The sequence below is a fragment of the Silurus aristotelis genome (assembly GCF_946808225.1).
Source record: "Silurus aristotelis genome assembly, chromosome: 2".
NCBI lineage: Eukaryota > Metazoa > Chordata > Actinopteri > Siluriformes > Siluridae > Silurus > Silurus aristotelis.
The window spans coordinates 15216455-15230812 of NC_139575.1; the positions used below are offsets into that span (position 1 = coordinate 15216455).

At 38.6% G+C, this 14358-nt stretch overlaps 1 protein-coding gene across 3 annotated transcripts in view; it reads left to right on the forward strand.

The window, feature by feature from the left end:
* gng12b (guanine nucleotide binding protein (G protein), gamma 12b) overlaps positions 1-14358 on the forward strand; it is a 53754-nt gene that overhangs the window by 7577 nt on the left and 31819 nt on the right. For 2 of the 3 annotated variants that reach the window (XM_083570172.1, XM_083570171.1), the window contains exon 2: positions 6221-6308. The exons of the other annotated variant lie outside the window; for it this stretch is intronic. The gene's annotated coding sequence lies outside the window, so the exon portion shown is untranslated. The remainder of the gene's footprint in view (positions 1-6220; positions 6309-14358) is intronic. 3 annotated transcript variants of the gene reach the window in all.

A 14358-nucleotide genomic window follows, 5' to 3' on the forward strand; every position in this document is an offset into this window, starting at 1 on the left:
AAGATTAACTAGGAGAGGCTATACATTTTCAATTATATAAAGTTATAATTATACATAGATAAAAAAGAATATATAGAGTGGAGGAAAACTGCACAACAATTACCACCATTAAAGTGTATAAAGCATTAAAGAGACAGCAGTGTCTAAATGGTCAGTGCAGAGGTCACTAGGGTGATGGTTGTTGGAAAAAAGATGGCCCTGAACCCGCTGGTTCTGGTGTGAATGTTTCTCTATGTCTATCTGGATGGAAGGAGGTTAACCAGTTTGTGAAAGGGATGTCAGTAGTGCCTGATGATGCTGTGTGCCCTGTGTTGACATCTACTGTGGTGAAGGTGCTCTATGGCTCTCTGCTCAATGGCCTAGCAGTTTTTCATCACCCTTTGCAGGGCTTTTTTATTCACACACCTCAGAGCTGCCATACTAGTGTGAGTTAAAAGAAAGTGTTCTGAGCTTAAAAATCCTTACTAATGTGGCATTATGCAGCAGTGCATAGGTAAAAAAATTTAAGTTTGGAACATGCTAGGAGTTGGGGAGGTGGTAGCTTAGAGTTTGGAGGCTTAGAGCCTGGGATTTAAATAGAAATCCCAGCCACACCAAGATTTCACCACCTGCTCTTTCCTTTCGTGCAAGAAAACAGATTTATTTCCAGTCATAAAAATGGTGGATGAACATTTTATTTGTGTAAGTTGCATCAGTATGTTTTTGCATCATACATACTGGCAGTTTATTACAAAAAAAAAAAGCATAATAAAAATAGAGTTTAATATGACAAACTGATTACTGATTATTCTGACAGCAACAGGTTTAAAATGCCTTTAGGTTTGCATAGCTCTAGAAATTTTCATCTTTTTTTGAAAAGAAAAAAAACCCTAGCATTATCCAGTAACGTGACATGACTATGTGAGCAAATTGACCCCTACTAGAAATTCATCATATAGTTGAACAGATCGGAGGTAAAACTAAAGAATCAGAGTTTTATGTGTAACAATTATTTTTTAATAAAAGATCACTGCAATATTTTCTTACTTGTTAGCTGTGCAAAGTCAAAAGCGTACTGTAAATGTCAGGAGTAGGACATGCCTCGGCAGATCGAATATGTTCCTGGAGTAAAGTGTAAATAAAGTATATTTCATTTTTAGTTTTAGTGTTATCAGATTTGCATTTCCTGTATGCACCTTTATTCCTTTAGCAAACAGAACAGACGTGGCACATCAGTTACAAATGTCTGTCTATTTCCTACTATTCCACGCATGCTTAGTATTTAGAGGAAGAAATCTACTGTTCTCTTTTACACATTGGGTTTCTGGTTCCCAGTTTATACTTCGCAGAATGTGTCTGTTTTACGTGTTTATGATTCTCATGCCTTTTTTGCAGTGTGTTGCCTGAAGATATTTGAACCAAAGTGGTATGTATAGGGTTAGGGTTAGGGTTAGGGTTATTGTATATATATGATTGTGTCATTTTCAAACATCTCAGTCAAATCGAAGAGGAAGATATGCGATATGGCGATATGGCCTAAAAAAAAAAATCCCTGATTTTTTCACAAAAAATCCGATTTGCGATTTAAATCGATTTTTTCCCCCTGCTTAAAATCAATCTGCATATGACAAAGAAAACAATCAAAAAAAAGTTTTAACTTTATTAAATAAAGTTTATTTACCCTTCTGGGATTATAACCCACTTTGGGTTAAAGTGCAATCATAAACAACAAGCCAAAAATACAAGATGGCGGCCCTGCCATTGTAAATTGTGAAAATAGAACGTAACATAACATAAAATGAGCAAACCTACAAAGAAAAATGTTTTATGAGTGTTTAAATGTGGAACATGATTTAAAAATGCACCTGAGGTTTTGAGTGAGTTTGCCTTTACTTTTCTTTGAAACTCCAAAGTGAAATGAGATAAAATTTAAGAGAGTAATAAACAGGGACATTGTAAATAAAAATAATTTGAAAGATTGAGCAAACCTATAAAGAAAAATGTTTTATGAGTGTTTTAAAGTGGAACATGGTTAAAAATGCAGTGATGCTTGGAGTGATTTTGCCTTTACTTTTCTTAAAAACTCCACAGTAAAATGAGTTGAAATTTGAAATCAGAATATAATAGACAGGGAGATTCTAAATAAGAATTATTTGAAAGATTGAGCAAACCTCAAAAAAATGTTTTATGAGTGTTTGAATATGTTGATTTAAATGCTCTGATTTTTCTGTTTCTTAACGGAAACGCCGTACTGAAGCGTCTTTACATGTATTTTGACCGCTCCAACCACCCGTACCGGAAGTGTACGATTAGACACGCAACACTAAACAAAGTGCGGCTGCTTAACCGTGTATTTTCAAGATGCGGATGTCTTAACCGCAGTGTTCATGTCGTAGGGCCCTACATCTCTCCCACTCGACAGCATGCCTCTGTTGGAGGTGCTGCAGTAAATTGGTGGTACTGCTACCTTTGCTTGCTCGCTGCCATGTTGTTTGTGTATCTCTATGGCAAACACACGGAGGGGGCTGAGTTAGTTCATAACTATGGGAGCCCAGAGGGGAGCGTCGGCGCACATTAAAGAGAAACACGATTTTTATTAAAACAGATCGATGTAAACTACACATTCGAGTTAATCGATAAAATCGATTTATCGCCCAGCCCTAGGAAGAATATGTATATTACACTAAAAACCACACCAAGCTGCCACTCATGGGCCCCTGAGCAAGGCCCTTAATGCCATATCTGCTCAGTTGCATTAATTAAATAAATGTAAGTCGCTCTGCATAAGTGTGTCTGCAAATTGCCAGAAATGTAAATGTATAGGCATTTCTTTACAGCTCTCTTTTAGTCGTTTTTGCATCAATCAAAAATGAAAGCTTCAATTTGTATTGTACTGGTACCTACACGTTTATACTTGAGATGATGGCCCTGTTACACATGGTGTGACATGATGTAATATATATACAATAGATTCATTTATGTGTTTGTATATTCTTCAATTGTGCCGTATTCTCTTTAAAAGCATGACCTCATCAATGTGATTAAGTCATTCCCATGCTTATAATGTAAATAGTTAAAATGACACAATCCAATGAGCAATGTATAATTTGCTAAAACATTAGATTAGAACTAACTCTTTCAGAAACAAGTAAAATAACACGCGCACTCATTATCATTCGCACTGATACTCTGGGTTAACACCTACCTATAGCTAAGTCTGTCTGAGATCTGGCACAGACCATCCTGCTGTACTATGCAATCAGTTGCAGTCATGTAAGTTTGCTTAGGATTTAAAGTGAAACCCCGAATCAGCTAAGCAGCAGCTCAGTGAGAGATCTGGAACATGTGTCCGAAATTAGCGCTAACCAAGACTAACACACATGTAGAGAGGAGCTGATAGACTGTTAATTTATAACCAGTGTTGGAACATAACAAGGGATCACCAACTTTACAATTGTATTTAACTCCTGCTGTGTAAATGTGACTTTTGGTAAATGATGACTTTTGTGTTGTTGGATGGGTAATAATACCATTTTTTTAATTGTGATTGATGACTGACCTGGTTTAACCATGCATGTAAGAGTTCAGAGTGCAATTGAAGTATTTCATTTAAATTGTAAAGCAGATATTATCAGTTGTGTCAATTTTTTTTTTTCAATTATGTTTAATGATATAGAATCTGCAAAAAAAAAAAAAATATTAAGTACTGAATGCTGTCCTACCATAAAGAACTGCTGTCCTGTATAACTACATATCAACTATACACTCTCGCACAAGCACTGTGTGTGTGAGTGTGCTAGTGTCTTTAGGTTGGGACCAGACACATGAATGTACTACATTCACTATTAGTGCTTCACATTTTTATTTACATTTTAAATAAGAAGACTTTCTCAGTTCCAAATTTTGGTATACAATTGTCTATCATAAAATATGTGATTGCTGTATTTTGTTAAACATATTTTTTATCATTAATGTAAAAGAGATATAGAAATAGAAATGTTATATACACCACTGCTTGGTTTGTATTTATTACCAGGTTTTCATTAATCACTAGTTTCCTATTTTATTTTTTTCCCTTCTGTCATTCTCACTCATTCTTGTTAAATTACAAACAAGAAAGTATACAGCCAAAAGTATGTGGACACCTGACCAATTTACCAATGTATTTTTGCCCTTAACAGTTTCCACAAAGTGTTTGTATTGTTTGAAGTTAGTATTCATCACTAGATATAATCGGTCCACCCTGTTCCAGCATGACACTGTCCCTGTGCACAAGAAAGGTCCATGAAGACATGGTTTGCCATGGTTTGTGTGGAAGAACTGAGTGGTCTGCACAGAGATCTGATCTCAAGCCCACTGAACACCTTTAGGATAAAATCAAAGTTATGACTATGCCCCAGGCCCCCTCACATATCATTTGTGCACCTATACACCTACATATTCTGTAAAAGTTTAGATATATATTTTGTAATGATTATATGATTACATGAATGCTTTTGTAATATTGTGTAAATTTTACATATGTTTTTTTTCACATATTCAATTAATTTGCAAAGTATTTATTTAGGCTGCTGCAGCATTTATAAGTTTAGGTTTGAGCTATAATTTGGAGCTATGAAATGGTAAAGCTAGCATTGTTTTATTACACAATGTGTTATTTTTCCTACTCATTGGGTGTCTGAATGCTCAGTTCCATTGGGATTGTCACAGGAGTGAGGAAAGGAGCATGTTTTTTTGTAAGTGTGACTCTTTCTCTGTGTTGTGTCTCATAGTCTGGAACATAGTGTACAATGTGATTTATGTGATCTAGAATTGGACAAATATTAGTACCAAATAACTTTTAGTTTTACACTAGTATTGTCCTATTAAATGGGTCACTTTGGTTTGGTCATACACATAAGATTAGCCATTAGAGACATTGTGTACTACTGGTGTTCTTGCTTGAGTGTTTTGGGGTCATCATTTTGCTGTCTCTTTCAGCACTAATAAGAATCAATCACAAGAGATAAACCTGGCAAAGAACCTAAACCTGGCACCACACTTTTAGCGAAGTATATTACATCGCTTGTGCCAGTGTATATATGATTTCGTCTTTTTTTTGACCTGCCCTGATTTTGGCACATTATTTTCTGTCATTGTTTTTATCAAAGAGTCCCATCAATAATTATTTGGCATTCATCATAATAATAATTAAAAATAACTTTGTTCTATAAGTAATAATATTAGAACTAAATAAAAAAGCAATTTGTCCAAAATATTTGGTGTTTGTTTTACGTTATGTGCAAAGCATTCTTTCAAGGCTTCACTGGTAGAATAGCAAAGCATGCTAGCTACATACAGAGACACCAGCGATCTCTGCTTTTTACTTCCTTTCCTTCCTTCTGATTTTCTTTGTAGTTTCCTTTGTGTAAGACAGGGAAAGATGAATTAGTAATAAGGCTTTCTTTCTTTTTTATACATGGAACAGTAAATTGGAGAAAATTGCAGGTAAAAAAATCAAGTTGTGAGTCAGGATGTATGGTAACATCTGACCACATATGGATGGTCTAAGGAATCATTCCAGTCAATGGTGTGGATTTCTGGTTATTGTGTCATACCTGATTTTCCTCATTTTCACATATTGCCTGTTGCGCTATTGCTGTCTGTTTGCTGTGTGAACAAGAACGAAATATGTTCTTGTAGAAGTGTTTGTAGAACAATGTTCCACCACTTTAAAAATGTAAAAAAACAACAACATTTAAATAAATATATTTTGGTTTCATAAACGTTTAAAATCAAAATATCATTTGTTTTTCTTTACATATCTTGGTTTTCATGAAGGGTTGCCAATAAATCTGGAGTAAACAAACATTTTTGGTTGTTCTTAGATCTCTGCTGCATTCAGTTTTCCGCACTTCCTCCTAAGTTCATAATTTGTAAACTGTGGCCAATACTGTAGGGCTGAACTGAACTACTACTACTACTACTCACACTACTACTTCTAATAATAAGATTAATAATAATAATCTGACTGGGCAATATGACTTTAACTGCAAAAGATTTGTGAGAGAATCCTAGTCATTTTTGCTCAGTTTAAAGCAGTGGGTAAAATGAAATGAAATGGTCCGAAGAGATTTTTTAGGACCTCTCTCAGTTTTCCAGCAGTTAAGCAAATTGGCAGGAGAGTCAAAGTCACAATAAAGAAACCACAAGAGCTTATGAGTGGTAATATTTATTTATTCTTTATCATTTTCTCCCACAGATACTGTCAGAGTTCAGTGTATTTGAATCACGGAGAGTCATTTGCAGGAATTGACTGCAGGACTGCTGTAGGACTTCTCCAGATCAATGTAAGCTTGTATCATGTCACTCAGCTTTGTATTTTGTCCAGCTTTCTCTTCCATTTACCGCCATGTTTACGGAAATTGGAAATAGGGTTGACATTATGACCTACTGTAATTTTCATGATCATTTACACTTTGAAACACTTTTGTGTGACTGTTTCAAGAAAACCTCAGCAGCACTGACCACAAAAACTCACACTTCTGGTTTCAGGCTGAAATAGTATAAAAAAAAAAACAGAAATTCTGCCAAAAAACTATTTCCCTGATTTAAGATTAAATTCATTAAGGTATCAAACCAGCACATGTAATGTTTTTTCCATGCGATATGATCAATACTAATTATTATAGCATATATAACATATTTTCACTCTTTATTCTATATTTTTCATGACTAATTGTTACAACCATTTATACCACAGTGTTGTTGGATTTCATTCTACTCTGATTATTAGATGGGTTCTTTTTTTAGTTTTTTATTCAGGACGACCCTGAATATTGTTATGCTGGAAAACAGATCACAGATTTATATTTATGTGCAAGAGTCGGGGTGTGTGCGTGTGTGTGTTATTTAGCCTTTCTGAAACAGGTCTTCAGGAAAGAAGACTTTGCACATCCCGTATTCTTTTAAGTCTAGGATGATAAGCTGAATTTGTGTTATAAATGTAAAGAAAGAGGAGAATATTTGTAGTATTGGGAGGACTGTTTATGTCTTAAATGTAGGTGATAGCGGAATTAACTTGTTTAAACATTCCACAACATTTATACACAACACTGTTTAAAGAGTACAGTCGGTACAGTCCATTAGTATTTAAAAGACACAGTTTTTGTAGTTTTTGCTCTGTGAACCACCACAATGGATTTCAAATAAAGATGTGAATGTATAGTTATAATCCAGGTTTTGTTCAAGAGTTTTAAAACAAAACTTTGTTTAAACGTACAGCTATTTCTTACATAGTCCTTCCATTTCACAGTATAAAATGAAAAGTCAGTGATTTCCTGAAGACTGGAAACAGTGGACACCAACAAATGCCATTTCTCCCTTAAGATGTTTTGCCAGGTCTTTACTACCACTGCGTTCAGTAGCTGTATTTTTGTGGGTCTTTCTGCCTTTGGGTTTGTCTTCAGTAAAAGAAAAAGCATGCTGGGTCAGGTTGAGGTCAGGTGGCTGACATTGCAAAATGTAATTTTCTTTTTCTGGGCCTGGCATTTTTATTTAACGAGCATGCTTGATTGACATCCCACTGTTTGAAGGCTTTCCGCCTGATACGTTACATTAGTCTTGTTGTTGATCAGCTTTACCGAGGTACATGTTTCATAGTCCTTTTGACAGTATGTCATGGAGTCACACACACAACTGACATTTGATTTATATTATTTTAGAAGGAAGAATTTCACATCAAAACCTCTTAGATTAAATCTATGAACAACAACACAGGCTAAAGAGCTACTGTAGAGTGGCCGCAACAGACTATTTGTCGACATGCCCACCTACTGATATCTGGTTAATTAGTTGTAGCAGTGTATTGCAGAGTTGTAATGTCCTTAAACACACAACATCCATGAGAGGAATAGGTTTCTTGGCAACTGCCAGTAAAACACACAATGCATGTTCAGTCACATGAGAAACTGTTTCATAAAAAAAAAACACACTATACAGTTCTTGCCCTCTCTGCTACACCCTGCAATAGATATTGATTGAAAAACAAAGAAGGTGCTGAGATACATCCCTTCTCTCTCTGATTTTACACAGAGATAATGCAGTCTTTTGTTTTGTGTTCATGCACAGGAAGGCCACAGCATGCTCACCATTATCTCTCGTCACATCCATGTTGTGAAAATTGCGTACTTGTCTTTAAACATTTGTATTTCTGTCAGTGTGAGTGTGTTTTGCACAATAAGGTAATGTTAACGTTGGTGTGGGAGAAGTAAAGCAGTGCACTAGGTTATATGTTTGGACTTTGCCTGGAGTTTACAACTGGTTTATTAAAGTGTTACCTACCTACCTCTCTCTCTCTCTCTCTCTCTCTCTCTCTCTCTCTCTCTCTCTCTCTCTCTCTCTCTCTCTCTCTCTCTCTCTCTCTCTCTCTCTCTCTCTCTCTCTCTTTCTCTCTCTCTCTCACACACACACACACACACACACACACACACACACACACACACACACACACACACACACACACACACACACACACACACACAGCTGTAATCTTTTGGTTTACAATAACAAATACAATTTCAATGTGTTTTTTGCATTTATTTTCATTTATTATTGTGCTTGTAAAGTTTTATGTTGTAGCATTTTTCAAATTTTTGAGACTTCAAAAGAAGCCCCCTAAAACAAACATCATCTGATAAAAGTCTGTTGTACAAAACTAAAACAGCATAACAAAAGAAGACAAAAGTTTGGTGATAAAAGTGTGTCAATGCAGTTATTGCAGGCAAAGGGATACATTTTAATTTTAAGTGATATTTATGTTAATTATTATCTGCTCCAATAATTTTGCTCTGACACCAATGGTGCTGTGTTGTAAAACTAAATATCAGGAAATAAAAACTGGTGTCTGTTGTCCCATATTTATCAATTGATCTCAAACTCAAATGTCTTCAGTATATAGGAAGAATTGGCCTTGCCGTTCCAATACTTACAGTGGAGACTGAATTGCATTTTAAATTTAAACTAGCTCAATGCACACAGATCATAGGCAGAACTGTTTAAGTCTTTAGAGTGCAAAAATGATCTGATGCAGTCTAAGTGAATTTCTGATATGTACACTTATCACACCTAACTGTAGCAATTAAAGTGTAGCCCAATAGATGTAAAGAAATCACTCATGATGATCATAAACCTTTTTTATATTGATGTTTTAGCTCTAGATAAAGAGCTGAGTGTACTGCTGGGGGCTACTTAGTAATTATTTGATTCCAGAGAAAGTCTAAACAGTGTAAAAAGATGAATCATGGAACAAGTTTATTTTATCATATTTAAAAATGTACTGTGTTATTATGAACAGTTAATGGGGTGGAGGATGTGTTATGCTCTCATCTTGTGATAGTAACTCCCACTAATTCACAAGCTTCAGATGTCAGGTTTGAATGAGAATACATTTTACATCATCAATTCTGAAAGTGGTATAGTTTCCAAATTTACCATGGACAGTATATAAGCTTACTCCAAAGACTTGCAGCATGCTGCTAGATCATAGCAGAAAGAAGCCTTTAATCTGGCCATGTGTTGCAGTCCCAATATATATATATAAATATATATATTCTCACAGGGATGTTCGGGATGGTTACGGCAGATCTCCACTACAACCCCCTCGATTCTGAGAGGGCAACGCTCCAGTGTTCCCCCGAGCGCGCCGCTCCGCTCCAGTGTTCTTACGAGCATGCCGCTTCGCTCCAGTGTTCCGCCGAACACTCTGCTCAGTTCCAGGGCTCCACCGAGTGCTCCACCCCGCTTCTGAGTTCCTCTGACCACTCCGCACGCCGCTCGGCTCCAGAGAGTAGGTAGTACCGCCACCGGACCATGACACGGACAAAACATTGTCGCCAAACCCCTCCGGAGGTGCCGTCGTACCTCCGAGTTTCTCTGAAGGCAACGTCTTGCCCCAGAGCTCGCCTAAAGGCAACGTCTCATCTTCAAGCTCGTCTGAAGGGGATGTCTCGCCCCTGAGCTTGTCTGAAGGCGACCTCTCGTCTTCAAGCTCCTCTGAAGGCGACGTCTCGCCCCGGAGCTCCTCTGAAAAACGACGTCTAGCCCCCGAGCTCCTCTGAAGGCGATGTTTCGCCCCCGGCCTCCTCCGAAGGCGACATCTCGCGTCCAAGTCCCTCTGAAGGCGACGTTGTGTGGCGAAACCTCACCATGAGCGTCGTCGCCAGGACTCAAAATCCCTCCAGACGGACCGTCGAGCCTCAGAGCCTTTCTAAAGGCACCGTTGCAGATCCAACCTCAGCAGAATAGCGACGTCTCGCCTTCAAACTACTCTGAAGTTGACGTTACGCCTCCAAATACCTTTGAAGACTGCGTGACGGTCCAAAGGTCCTCTGGAGGCTACGTCACGGTTCAAAACTCCGCCGAGAGCGGCATCACGCTTTAAGTTCCTCTGAGGGTGACAACACCGTCCCAAGCCTTTGTGGAAGCACCTTCCCTCTGCCAGGTCTCTCCGAGGGAAAAAACGTGCTCCAAAACACTTCGGAAAGCCCCATTGCGGCCCAAGGTCCCTTTGGCGGCGACAGGTTGCTTCCATGTTCAGCCGACAGTGATGTCGCAGTGATGTCACAGCTCCGAGCTCCTCTAAAGCCGACGTCTCGCCCAAGAGCTCCTCTGAAGGTGATGTAGCGGTACGAGGTTCCCCTGAAAGCGCCATAGCGCCTCGGACACCCACAAAGAGCGCCCTAATGCCCCAGAGTCGGCTCCAAACCTCCACAAAGGGTGTCACTCTGGCTCTGAACCCGGCAGAGGGTGTTTCCCAGCCTCTGATTTTCAAAAGGGCGCTGCTCTGTCTCAAACCTCTGCCGAGGGCGTTGCTCGGTCTTTGACCTCTGCCGAGGACGACGCTCAGCCCCAGGTCTCCGCCGAGGACAGCACTCAGCCTCTAATCTCCGCCGAGGAAGTCACTCTGCCTCTAATCTCCGCCGAGGAAGTCACTCTGCCTCTAATCTCCGCTGAGGATGTCGTGCAGCCTATGAACCCCGCTGAGGACGTCGCTCTCCCTCGGTACTCCACCGGGGGTGTCGCTCGGCCTCTGTACTCCGCCGTGGCTGTTGCTCGGCCTCCGGACTCCGCTGTGGCCGTTGCTCGGCCTCCGGACTCCGCCGTGGACGTCGCTCAGCCTCCAGACTCCGCCGTGGAAGTCGCTCGGCCTAGGGTCTCCACCGAGGAGGTCGCTTGGCCTAGGGTCTCCGCCGTGGACTTGTGCTCGGCCTACCACGGATACGCGTTGCTTTTCGGCACATCACCGGGATTTCGGACCCTGCTCCATCTAACCCGGCATTTCTCCAGTCATTACTGTATATGGTGTGTCATTTTCATTAAACTATACGAGAGTAGCACTTCGGCTTCCGCCTCCGTTTCTCTCGGCATAACACATGGCCTTTAGAGGCCTTTTTTAGGCCTTTAAGTTCCACATCCTAGAACACATGTGAAACAGCTTGTTGATTCCAAGATTGCTTTTGAGCAATAGATTTACTGATAATCATAGAAACTATTTGTATTCTGTATATACTTTTTTTCCCATTATTTGATCTTTCTTTTCTGTAAAATTCTAAATGTGCTCTATAAATATAATTACTACTTTTCTTTCTTCTTCCTATTATTATATTGTTATTAATATTTTAATTAATATTGTTATTAATAATATTGTTCATTGTTATTGTCATCTCTCTGCCTCTCCCCATTTTTATAATTTAAGATGTATCCATCTTTATCTCTCCTTTCCGTTTTTTTTGTCTCCATTACGTGTTTCCTGCTTTGTTGCCTAGCAATCCTTAAACCCTGATTTGACTTGGGTTTGTGTCTGGAGTAGCGTGGTTTGGTCAGTGCCACACATGCTGCTTTTTGCTATCTCTCAAAACAAAGCTCCTTTGCTCAGATGATTTCAATTCAGCGAGCCTGTTTATTATTGTTTTTTATACACATGCTGAACAATGAGTCATTAAATCGGTTTTACTTTTAGCTGGCTGCTAATGCACAAAGGACAGTGTTACTAAACATATAGGCTTTCCACATATACTTCTTTGTTTGGGGAGTTTTATCTTGTTCTGCACTGCACAAATGGACTAAAAGGGCTTCTCGTTTAGATATTCCTATATTTAAAACATTTCAATATTGTATTTCCAGACAAAAAGTGTATGTGTGCTATCGTGCTTTGTTTCGTTACTGTACAAATGTTTTACTCTTACATAAGCAAACTCAGAGATGCTTCCTGTCGGTTGCCTAGCAATGTGTAAACCCGAACCCCCCGACCACGCTCTCTGTTTCTGAGTGAATGAAATAAATGTAACATCTTGCCCGACAAATGGCTGTGCTCTGGACATCCAAGCTAAACAGTTTTCAGTTTAAGTACAGATTAATGAAGTCCTGAAAGGAAACCAGCTCTCAGCTCAGCACTGCATTGCCAGACAAGAGAAAAGACTCCTTCAGTTCACATTCACCATTAACGTCTTTTAAGATCTGGAAAAGACCTGTAAATGTCTTTACACACAATACATCCTGAAGTCATAGCATCACTGATCTTTTAAATTTACAGAACTGTCTGAAAAAGCAGGTTATTCAGCAGTAAAAATATATATTTTTAAGTGGCCCATAAAACCAATGCAACCTTTTAAGTTAGCTGAAAAAGAAGAACAAAAGAAAAGAAAAAAAGGGGATTTTCCAGAGTTTGCATCATTCTCCACCTGATTGCACCATGTAGGTTTACACTGTCTCTGCTGATCTTTTAGTCTGGTCAGGGTCTTGAACTGGTCTCACTGGAATGTGGTAGGGTTTAGCCATCAGGGCAGAAGAGACAGTTTTCACAAGCACTTAATCTTTTCATCCTCAACGGTTACCAGTAACTCTTAATGAGCACCTTTTTTTATAATTAAGTATTACTCTGTGCTTTCAGTGCAAGCTGGCTTTCGTAATCTGTCATCTATGAGCGTGAGAAGCCTGCATGAACTGTAAACTCTGAATCCTTCATCAGCAGGCTTTCATTGGTAGTCTGCCGCATGATTTTAGCAAACCGAGATATCCAGGGCACACATTATTGTTATTCTGGACACATCATTATATAGTCACACTTTGGGCAGCACTATACCAATTCATTCAGAAGGTTTCTATTCAAAGGTCCTTAATTTAAATGCAGCAATGTGTGTATTCATCTCAGCAAAGGCAGTACTGTAATAATTAATAGTTCACTAGAAGGAGGTGTTGCCTCTATTTTCCAGTCACTTTGAAGGAGACGTGGCCTCTGTTTTTAATACCTTGTGAGGGAGACAGAGTCTTGGTACCCAACTAGAAATTGTAATTCTCCCATTGGACAATGCAAACACATTTTTACTACAAAACCGAATCACTTGAAAGGCACAAAATTGTATCCTTTAATGATTGCATTAAATTGTTGGTAGTGTTTATACATTAGGCTATTGACTAAACACAACGACACACACTACTAATTGACTAAACTATTAAAGGTTTGTAGGTATTGTGATAGATGTTAGCTGTGAAAACCACAAAGATCCATAGCTTCTTGTGGATGCTATGAGAACATTCACTGCTGTGTTCTGTTTGTGTTGTTGCTGTAGAAACTGAGATTCACCACACCATCTTAAGAGGCTTTTTTTGTTTTGTTTTGTTGTTCAGGTCAAATACAAGGTAACAAGACACTTTCATTGAGCTGTGACCTTACTGAGAGCTTGTGCAAAAACAATACTCCTCTCTAGTGGAGAAAAGACATCAGTACACTGTAGGAACGCGCAATATAGTAATGCTACGACATTTTTCAGTTTGTTTGGAATGACTCGCATTAACACACTATGTTGCATGAGTCATGAAGGGTGAATACTGAAAAGTTTCTGCATCAAAGATTTCCTGTAGACATGATGCCTCAGTGGCAGTGAGCTCATGTCTGACCTTTGTCTTGAATTCTTAATACTTTCTTTGAGTTTTTTGTTTTCTTGTCTGGTTCAAAAGCAAGCGCATTTGTAAGATTTAGAAAATGAGCTGTTTCTAGCTTTCCTCTAGGGGTAACATTTTAGCAAACACAGTTGTCCCATTTTCTCTTGCCCATAGTGGTTAAAACTTGTATTCCGTGGTAATAATAACATAAAATTTTAATTAGAAATAGAAATACACTTTAACTCAATAATGAATAAATTTTAGTAGTGACGTGTGCGTGAGCTGTCAGATTGGATACATTGGATTTTTTGCTAAAGTCTGTACTTTTCTCAAAATCCTTAGTTCATCTTTCATAAGTAAGTATTTGCCTTTTGCCTTCAAAACGACAAGTCCTTTTGTCACAAACAAGTGAACTTTTTTAGTCATGTTGTCGGTATGATGGTGCACAGTTTTAGTACT